Source organism: Marmota marmota, unplaced genomic scaffold (assembly GCF_001458135.2).
Source record: "Marmota marmota marmota unplaced genomic scaffold, marMar, whole genome shotgun sequence".
Taxonomy (NCBI): domain Eukaryota; kingdom Metazoa; phylum Chordata; class Mammalia; order Rodentia; family Sciuridae; genus Marmota; species Marmota marmota.
In genome coordinates, this window is record NW_026000108.1 from 12,574,221 (window position 1) to 12,585,164 (window position 10,944).

Genomic DNA, 10,944 nt, shown 5'->3' on the forward strand with positions numbered 1-10,944 from the left:
GGGGGGTAGGGGGCAGCTCTGCCCCTCAGCAGGCCACTGGGCCTGTTCTGTGGGTGGTCACAGTTCCGTCTACCTTGCCGGCGCGGGGGGAGGGGGCGGCTCTGTCTCTCAGCAGGCCGCTGCTCCTGTTCTGCCGGTGGGTCGCAGGCCCGCCTACCTTGCAGGAGTGGTTGGCAGCTCTGCCCCTCCGCAGGCCACTGGGCCTTTTCCGTTGGTGGTCACAGTTCCGCCTACCTGGCAGGCGCGGGAGGTGGGGGGAAAGATTATATTCTTTACAGAGAATAACACTGGCAATCTAAAAAATTTAAAACCATAATTGTCTTTTCTTTAGATTATAAATGGCAACAGCTTCTTATGGTATCCCTCCAACTTCACCTGTAATAATACAAAAAATGAGAAGCAAAAACCCTAAATCCTTCACTCAGAAAATTGCCATTAATATTTTGGAGAAGATCCTTCTAGACATTTCTCTGTATATACAAAGAAATAGATATTCTAACAGCCCATATCCCATTATATATAATAATTTATTCTATATTGGATAATTCTTTGTTTAATACTTCAAGCAAAATATTTCATGTGTAATGTCTTATGAGAATATTCAATTCTCTTCTAAAGGAAAGCAAGATATATGAAACTCATGTATAGTGGGTAAACAAGTAGCTTGTGAGACAGGCAGAATACTAAAGATATGTTAGGTATAGATAGGACAAAGAGAGCCAGTGGATCATATGTTAAAAAATGGAATAAATGAGAGTCTTGCTAACAGACAGGAGAAGAAAGGCCAAGTGATGAGGTACATATAATGCTACCTTCACACTAACAGCTATTATCATCCCTAACATGTATTCATTACTGACATCCAGTTTGACTCCATGTGTGTTCTGCCTCAGAAACACAGATTAAAAACATGGTTCTCAGCAGGCCACGAACGAGGCATAATCATCCCTGCATATTTCTGACATAGCAAGTATATATTGACTCTAAGCATTGCTAAGGCCTCCTTCCCCTTTTCAGTTTCAACTGTGGTTTTCATGACCAAACTGTTAGAAGTGAGGGCTGATGTAGCAAAAGACATAAGGACATAACAACACTGTGTAACACAGAATTCAGGTAATATTGTCCTCTGACCTCTGCCGGACTTTGTCTTAAATGTGTTAACCTTCACTACAACTTTCCAACCTTTTTTTTTTTTTTTTTGGTTTGTTTTGAGCAATCAACCAGGTGATTTGAGCATCTTAATTTGGGTCGGGGGGATTCCTGTTCATGATATCTGGGATAGCTTGCCTAATAGTGAATTTGGAGGTTATCGTTGCATCAAGATAATTCTTAATGACATCAGTGTACATGAGTTTGCACAGTGTGTGAGTATTTCCATAGAAATAGTCCCCCTGTGTCATTTATTTGATAACTAGTATAACTGAATACCAATCAATCAGTCAGTGTTATATTTAATACTTTTGTGCAATGTTTTTGCTTGAATTTTTTCCCAGATTAAAAAACCCTCTTTCTTAGTAGGGGCTTTTGGTACCTGGCTTGTCATACATATTACAAACCTTTTCCCCATTAAAATTTCTTCCAGCTTTCTTATGCCTTATATTTTTATATCAGCAAATCTATTGATCTTTTCCCTTATGTAATTTGACTTTTGCCTAATACTTAGAAAGGCCATCTCTACCTGACATGATAAAAAGTTACATGAAAAAACTCATAGTTTCTTCCTGCACTTTTATGGTTTTATTTTAAAAATGTTTATTTTTTTTTATTCTAGCTAGGATTTATGTTGACATATGAAATATAGTTAGGACCTAGACTCAGATTTTCTTGACTGGCTAAATGGTTATCTCAACAGTTATCGGATAATTAATCCTTACCATAAACTGATAATCTAAGTGACACTTCAGGTGATTTCTTTAGTAGAAATTTACTTAGGTAAATTGACTTAAGTTAGTGATTTTTCTTAGTAATTTTCTTTTTTAATTAGTTAAGTAGCATGAGTAACTATTATTATCATTACTCATCATATACTTCTACCACTCTTCTAAAAACAAGTTCCAATTCTTGAGTATGTCACTCGTCTTTACCTAGAAGGCCACGTTCCATACTCTGCTGGACTCACTCTTATTCATCATTCAGATGTCAGCCTGTCTCATGGTCTGTATCTAGAAATGTATCCCCAAAAGCTCATTTTGAATGCATGATCTCCAATGTAGGAATGTCCAGAGGTGAAATGACTGGATTATCATGAGTATAAACTCATCAGTGGATTCGATTTGATGTATTAATAATATGAATGGCTTACTAAGTGGTGACTCTGGGCAGGTGGGGCATGACTGGATAAAGTGGTCACTGGATGGGTGCCCTTGGATTATATCTTGTCTCAGGTTCCCTGCAGTGTCCTCTGTTTTCTGGCTGCCATGAGTGCAGCAGCATTCCTATGTCATGCCTTTCTGCCATGATGTTCTGTCTCACCTTGGGCACAGAGTAATGGAGTCAGTCAACCATGGAGTGATTCTCTAAAATCAAGAGCCCAAAACAAACTTTTTCTCCTCTAAGTTGCTTATTTTGGTCAGTGATGAAAAGCTGACTAACACAGCCTGAACATCACTTCCTCAGGGAGATCATCCCTGTAGTTGCAGACCAGTTTTCATTTCCCAAAATATGTTCCCAAGGCTCTCACTTTTGAATGGTAATGATGTCATTATAATATTTTTAAAACCTTTTCTTTGGTCAAATGTCCCCACTTTTGAGTAAAGAATGCAAGAACATATAGCTTTAAATGGCATTATGATTTTACTATTATCCTACCATACATTAACTAATATGGGGGTTTTATTAAAGGTATTAATGTTATTAAGGGTAACTTTAAGGGTACTATCTCATATACCAAAATAAAAAAGAAACCCTTGTCACAAAACGGTGACATTTGCACTGAGATTTCAGTGTATCAACATAATATCATGGAACATGACATTTTAAAATAGAAATGTTTTGTGGCAAAAATAGGCTATATTAAATATTAATATGAGCACTATGAGCTCCACAAATTATCTTAGAAACAGCCATGGGAAATATGAGTTTAAAAACTTTAGGCTTGGTTGTCATTGTTTTCAGCTTCATATCTTAAAATTTTGTTAGTGGTAACAAAGGTGTGGAACACAGGGTTTACAAAAGAAAGGCACATGGGTGAAGAGCAGTCAATGGCACAAGTACCTTTCCAATATCAGAAACACAACCAATTTGAAAAGCACATCTGACTTCATCTTAAGAGAAAACAGGAAGGAGTGAATCTGGCATTAATATTGTTGACATGCTGGTCTTTCCCTATAATTCAAAGAAACTCTCAACACTCAAAAAAATGAAAGAAACTGAACTTTCTGTTTCCATTTATTACATAGAAATAGAGTGCTCTGTATTCAATGGAAATGTTTTTAATGGAATTAAGTATTGGCACTATGGATAACCTATCAAGTACTGGCAATATGGTTGGCCAATATTTAATGAAATTAACTGTTAGTAATATGCAGTGTAGCCATTTCTCAATTTCCTTCTGGAACTGATTACTGCTTTTTAAAAAAAATAATTGTATGGGATCTCTTTAATATAAATCCAAGTACCATTGAGAATATTTACATGCAGTTAAGATATTCTCAAATTTTGGTAAACATAAAATTTATCAGGAACTTGATAGAAATGAACATTCTGGCTCCTGACCTCAGAAATTTTGATCCAGTAGGTCTAGGATAAGGCATCTTAAACAATCACTTCAGTGATGGCTGCTGTTTAATGGCTCAACCAAGCCTTGCCAGTTCTCTGCCTTCTTGCTCTGTTCATGTTCTTATCCTCTTCCCTATTCAAGTTCTATCAGCTTCAAGTCTCAGATCAAGTCAAACCTCTGAGGTAGCCCTGGCCTGACTATCCCATCAGAGAGATTTTCTGAGCTTCCATAGCAGTTAGTTTTTAAATGAAACTTTTGGAATATTATACATTATTTGTATATTATAATACAATATAACATTTAAAATGAAGCAATATAATTGAATATGTTTCAACATTTTTAACAATCTTGATTTATCATTTTGAGATGCTGTGATTCAGATTGTTTTAAGTTCAGTTTATTTCAACACTTACTTTAATAGTTGTTATAACTAAAAACCCATGAAATTTCCCAAGTTTAAGGGAAGGATATCATTAAGTATACTTACTAAATTATGTAATCAATTTTGTGATCTGATCCACCAATTTGAAATTGAAGACATATTTTTTCTGATTCATCAATTCTCACAAGCTATTCATCAAATTTGCATCTCAATAAGTGTTTTTAAGTAGGTAATATACTCATATGGTACACTATTCAAACTTGAAAAAAATGAAGTCTCCCTCACATCTCTGTTCTTAGTCATAGAGTTCTACCTCCCCTGAGACAACCAATTCTTTTCACACAAGAGCATTTAAAGCTTGTATATATGATTTTTGAACTAATTTTTATATTTACTACCATTTTGAATGAGGAAAAACATGGTTTTCCCATAGGAAACTCCCTACACATTCATCAGCGCTATTTGATCAGAATTTAAATAGTAACTGCTTAATATTATAACTACGGTTATAATAATATGGTTCAAGGGGCAAAGAGAGCTCACAGTGACTCTTGCACTTTGTTACATAATTCCTTTATTTTTTAAAAAAATATACCACCAACTGTTAGGGATGTCCTGGAGTTTTTATTGGTTCAATATTCAGCAACAGTCTGTTCTTAGACGTTGTGTAGGCCTTTGTGAGGCTAAATAGATGAGCACCTCCTTTACTAGCACTTCTGGCACTCCTAAAATTATATCTAATCAATAATAATGATTGTTTTAATATAAGCATCATATTTAGTCAGATTAATAAAATCTGCAAAATTAACAATTATATTAGTTAAGGTAATGTTAATTGCTAATATAACCTCCCCTTCCCAACACACATAGTAGCTTAACATGTTACTTTTCACTCACATTAAAGTCAGAGTATTTGGACTTCCTTTCCTGTCTAAATAAATCATGGACTGCGTTCCTTCCGTCTTGTGGCTTCACTACTGCCTAACACTTGTCAGATGCACCTAATCAGTGAAAGGCAAAAAAGAAAGGAAAAGGTATACTCCTAAAATATCTTGACCTGAAAGTGACACACCAATTCTATTGTTCTATTGGGAAGAACTGATGATAGGCACTATGTAAATGTTAGGAGGTGTGGGAAATATAATTCCTGCTGGATTGCAGTTTCTCATACAAAGGAACACATTTTTTTATAGATACATTAATTTGAACTAATAAGTCTCACATAATTCAGACTTATTTTTGATATAAATTCACTGTTAAATAGAGGTAAAATTCTAGCCAGGTTTAATGACACATGCCTATAATTCCAGCAACTTGGGAGGTTGATACAGGAGGATCAAGGCCAGTCTGAGCAAGTTAGTGAGATCCTGTTTCAAAATAAAAAACAAAATGTAGTTTTTTTGGGGGAATGTAGTTCAGGGTAAAGTACCCGAGTTTCATTCCTAGTACCAAAAATAAGTTAATGAATATAACATTCTGAATATAAACAGAAATGGAAAAAAATCAAATAAAAATGTAAGCTTTATGAAGGCAGGAATTTTTGGAGTTTTCTGTAAAGTTCCAGTGCTTACAACAGTAAGGATACAACAGTATCCTTGGCACTGTGTAGCTGCTCAGTAAATATTTGTTGAAAGACTTAACTGGATCAAGGTGCCTATCTCAATCAGCCAAGATATTAACTTGTATGTACTGCAAAAGTGAAGTGCTGTAAATAATTAATGCTTGTGAAAATTGTTAATTTTGTATGTAGAAAGAGATACCGAGAACTTCCTGGTAGTAGAGTAATAGAAAAATAAATGGATAATAAGAATTTTGACATAGGAAAAAAGAAGACTATTTGACTAAATAATGTCTAAAAATTCCCTCAAATGTATAAAGACATTTAAATGACAATATATACAGAAAAATAGATTTAATTATTTATAATTCTAATAGCTGCAGAATTGGTATATTAACACTTAAAATTTTAAACAAAATACATGTTGAGAACCATATTTGGTTTTTAGTCATTTTATGCCATTTAGAAAATTTTTATAAAAATTCAATTTGCAAAATCTTCAGTCTTTTGGGGTTAACTCAAAATAATGCCAAATTTCCTACCCCAAATTTCATGAAAGGACAAACTCCAAAATCTCACATACATGATAAATCACCGTTAGTTGGATTAAAAAAAAGAGAATATAAAGTGTATAAAGAAAAGGAGAAAGTTGGGCCGGGGTTGTGGCTCAGTGGTAAAGCACTTACCTAGCTTTATGAGGCACTGGGTTCGATCCATGGCACAACATAAAAATAAACAACAACAACAACAAAAAGCTTAAAGAAAAAGAAGAAAAGGAGAAAGTACTAGAGAAAACTCATACACCTAAAATGTTTTTCTCAGTAACCAAATTTGAACATTTAACTTAGGAAAAAATCTGATAAACTACATTTCATCAAAATTAAAAATGTATATCAAAATATATCATTAAGAAAGTAAAAAGGCAAGGCATGGAATGGCAGAAGATATTCACAATACACATATCTGATAAGTTGTATAGAGCATATATGCAGAACTCCCATAAATCAACAGAAAGATAATGTAATTTGTATGTGGGCAAAACCCATGAACAGGTACTTTCAAAAGAGGTACATGGATGGCTAATAAGCATATAAAGATGCACTCAACATCACTGATCATGGAAATACAAATTAAAGCCACAATAAGATGCTATTACACAATATCAGAATGGGCAAAATGAAAAGGACTGGTAATAATAAGTGTTTGTTATTAAATGGAACTGAATGAAACATTGTTCACTTATGGGAATGTAAAAAAAAGCATCAGGCATTCTACTAAAAATAAACATACACCTACCCTATGACATAGCACTTTGACTCTCCTGGGTATATACTAAGAGGAATGAGTATACACATCCATGGAAAACCAACATTGTTTATTGCAGCTTTATTCATAACAGCCAAAATTTGCTAAGAACTCAAATGCCAGCAACAGGTGAAAGGATAAATGAATTTATGATTATTCACAGAATGGAACTGTCTATAGTAACAAAAAAGAATGAACCAGTATGCTGATGAAAGAAGCTGAGTGTAAAACAATACATACTGTCACATCCACATGAAATTTAACAAAAAACAAAACAAACTGATCTTTATAGGTGACTATTTTGGGGGGAAGAATGCCCAGGAACTACAGAGCCAGAATTGTTTTGTACTATAATCCGACTGTATAGATATCTTAATGTGATCTTGTTATGAACGTATACATTTGTGAAAAATCATTAAGTGATATATTTATGATTGGTGCACTTTATGTATATTTTACTGTATGTTATCCTTTTTACTGTACATTATCCCTATTTAGATAAGGTGTCGAACAAATTGTCCTGACATGGTTCACTCAATAAATTTGAATATATTCAAATATATTGTGAATATATCATTTACAATTAAATGAAAATTTATTCTGTAACTATATAATATAAACAAAGTATAGAAAAACCCCTGAAACATAATTCATAGAAAAAAATAATATGAAATATTATACAGGAATACATTATAGACCAGCCACTGAATGTATCTTGATAGTACAATTGGAAGGTGAAAAGCAGTATGAAAATTTAAAATATTTAAATCTACAGTAGTGAAAACTCAAATGAAAAGCTTGTTGAAACTGCTACTAGACTATATGTCATTTCTATAAATAAAAAGTTGAGGGATAAAGTTCCTTTAACAAAACAAGTTGTTGAAAAATTGAAAAAACCCCACAACTTTCTACAGTGGCCATCTTATTTAAAGTGAACAACTATTGTAACTGTGGAGTATGATGCCTTAAGGATCAATCTAATATCTAACAATAAAATTTTACTATATTTTTAATGTCAAACCTCTAAAATCTGATTACTCAAAGAAGAACATTTCAATCTATTCTTGTGTTAGTGATTCTCATCCAAAATGTGTTATTTGGTATACTTTTAATTTTCTCCTTTTGTCATTAACCTAGTTTCCCTAAGTATTTGGATCCTTTTCCCCTTATGTCCCCCAAATCTGTCTTACTCCTTTCTGCATTTTCCATTTATTCAAATACTTTGTGCCAAGTTTTCCTAGAGACCTACTTCTGGAATCCCCATCCTACTTACTTGACATAGTCTTCATCCTGAGGTTTTCTTTCACTGTTTGCCTTTGAGATTTTGTTTTCAGGATCCCATGCCCTCTTACTTACCTATTCCCTTAGTGAAGCACATCCTCCAATGTCATCCTAAGAGAGGGTATATGGTGAGATAAAAACTTGAGACCACAAAAGTCTAAAGATATCTTTATTGTAGCACCAAATTTGACTGAACTGTATGGGTACAGAAATCTAGGCTGGATATCATTTCCCCTTTTAAGTTTAAAGGTCTTGCTTTAACAGTCTCCCAGCATCCAGTGTGGTCTACTAAGAAATCTAAATGTCATCCTGAAAACATTCTTTTTATATAATCCGTTTTTTTCCCAACTTGGATATTCTTTAATCCTGGCATCATAAAATATTACGATGTGCTTCTTTGTCTTTTAACTCATTGGACTGGGCATTTGGTGGGATCCTTTTACTTTAAGATACTAATGTCCTATCTTTTCAGGAAAAGTTAGTTTTTTTTCTCTCTTTACAAAATATTTTATTTTGGAATTCTGACTAATAATCAAATGTTGCATCTTATTCTAATTTTTTTCTTGCCTATTTTTCATCTTTTTATTTTACCTTGGGAAATTTCTTCAATACATATACTGAATGATTAATTTTGGCTCTGCCTTTCTAAGAGCTCTTACTTTCTGATTATTCATTTTTATAGCATCTTCTTATTTCATGGATGCAATATGTTTTGTTTCTGAGATCATAGCTTCTTTCAGAAGTTTTATCATCTTTCACATTGCAGGTTTCCTCAAATGTCTAGTGATTCTTGGCTACCAGTGCATAGCGATTTCAAGTGACTATAAGCTATGTATGAATGAGCAAGGCTTGTAGACTCCGGGTGTCACTATAATAAATAATTGTCAAACTATTGTTTTTTCTTCACTGTTCATCTTTTTTTGGGTGGCAGGGATTAAAGCTAGATATAAGCCCAGTTGCTAGATTTCATAGTTGGTTGGAGAAGATGGACTGGAGCTTACAATGTTTCAATACTGACAATGGTCCTGTCTTCAATACAGCACATAGCTACCATCACCCTCTTCCCCCAGTTCCCAGTTTTGTTTGGCTCAATTTCTCCAAAAAATAGGCCTTCAGTGTTTTGTCAGAGAATTAGTTGTCTGGCTACAATGTGAGGGCAAAAATTAACTTTCAAATAATTTGTTTTCAACTTTGCTTCTCATCCCCACCCTCCAGGGTACCTTGTGCCTTCAAATCCTTGAGTCTTTTGGGGGTTCTGGAAGGCAAAGATAGGTGTTCCAAATTTGTGGACTTTTTCTGTGACGAAGAAAGGCTGCCACAACTGTTCTACCTATCAAGTATTAAAAAACAAAACGAAGAGGAATACACTTAATTTTTCCCTTCAGGTAAAGGAGTGAGAAACTGCTTAAAACATATAAACAAGAAAAAACAAACTCAAACTACCTACTATTGAGGTAGCATTTTGAAAACTGCTATCTGGAAATTATATAATGGTTATGTTTTAGCTAAATATAAAGGAATCTCCCTAAAAAAAAAAAACCTCTTTTCTGCAATTAGGCCTACTTCTTCACCACTTAATATGTTTTAACCTTGGGTCAACCATGTGGTAACCTCCCTAATTCCTAGTCAAGTTTATAGAAGTAAGACAATAATGTATAATGGACAAAATCAGACTGTTGCCTGGGAACAGCTATGACAACAACTCAAGCTTAATCAATGTTGTTTTAATTTGGGAAATTTCTTCAACACATCTACTGAATGCTTAATTTTGGTTCTCCTACTTTTCTAATAGCTCTTATCTTCTGATTATTTTTTATAGCATCTTGTTCTCATTTCATGGATGCAATATGTTTTGTTTCTGAGAATCATGGCTTCTTTTTAAACATTTATAAAGTTGTCAGATAAAATCAGAAAAGCAGTTAAATTTGAATTCCAGATAAACAAATTTTTTTCTGGTATGTCTTATATGGCAGTTTATCTGAAATTCAAATTTATTTGGGTGTCCTGTATTTTTCTTTTTCGGTCCAAGGCCTAGTATTTTTGTTTGCTAAATTTAGCAACTTAACATTTAAAGAAGGATTTAAAGAAATGTATCCCAAGAAGTATAGAAAAGCTCGGTTCAAAGAAGGAAACTGGGCTTTGAATCAACGCATTCAGGTCACTGGGAAAGTCTACTTCACCATCAGGTAGGGAACCAGGGGCCCAACACTATGTAACACATTTTTATTATATTAAAAGTCCCCATGGGGCTGTTGGGATGTGGCTCAAGCGGTAATGTGCTCGCCTTGCATGCGTGGGGTGCTGGGTTCCATCCTCAGCACCACATAAAAAATAAAAGATGTTGTGTCCACCGAAAACTGAAAAATATTAAAAAATTCTCTCTTTCTCTCTTAAAAAAAAAAGTCCCCATGAAATGAACACATTGGCTGTAGCCAATAATCATTCAAGCCTGAAATTATGGTTCTCCATGTAGTGGCTGGTTCTTCAGTTGTGTCACCAGAGCTCTACCACTCTATCAAGCCATTGGGCTACTCAGGGTGCAATCATAAAGCCAATCTAGGGTCTTTCTTGATAAAATGTTGCCATACCCTTGAATAGTTTGTCTGGATAGCTCTGGGAAGAAGTTACTGCTAGTAGACCACTGCTTTAATACATCTTGTAACACCAGTTGGTACTTTGGAATGTCAAGTCCCACCAGAT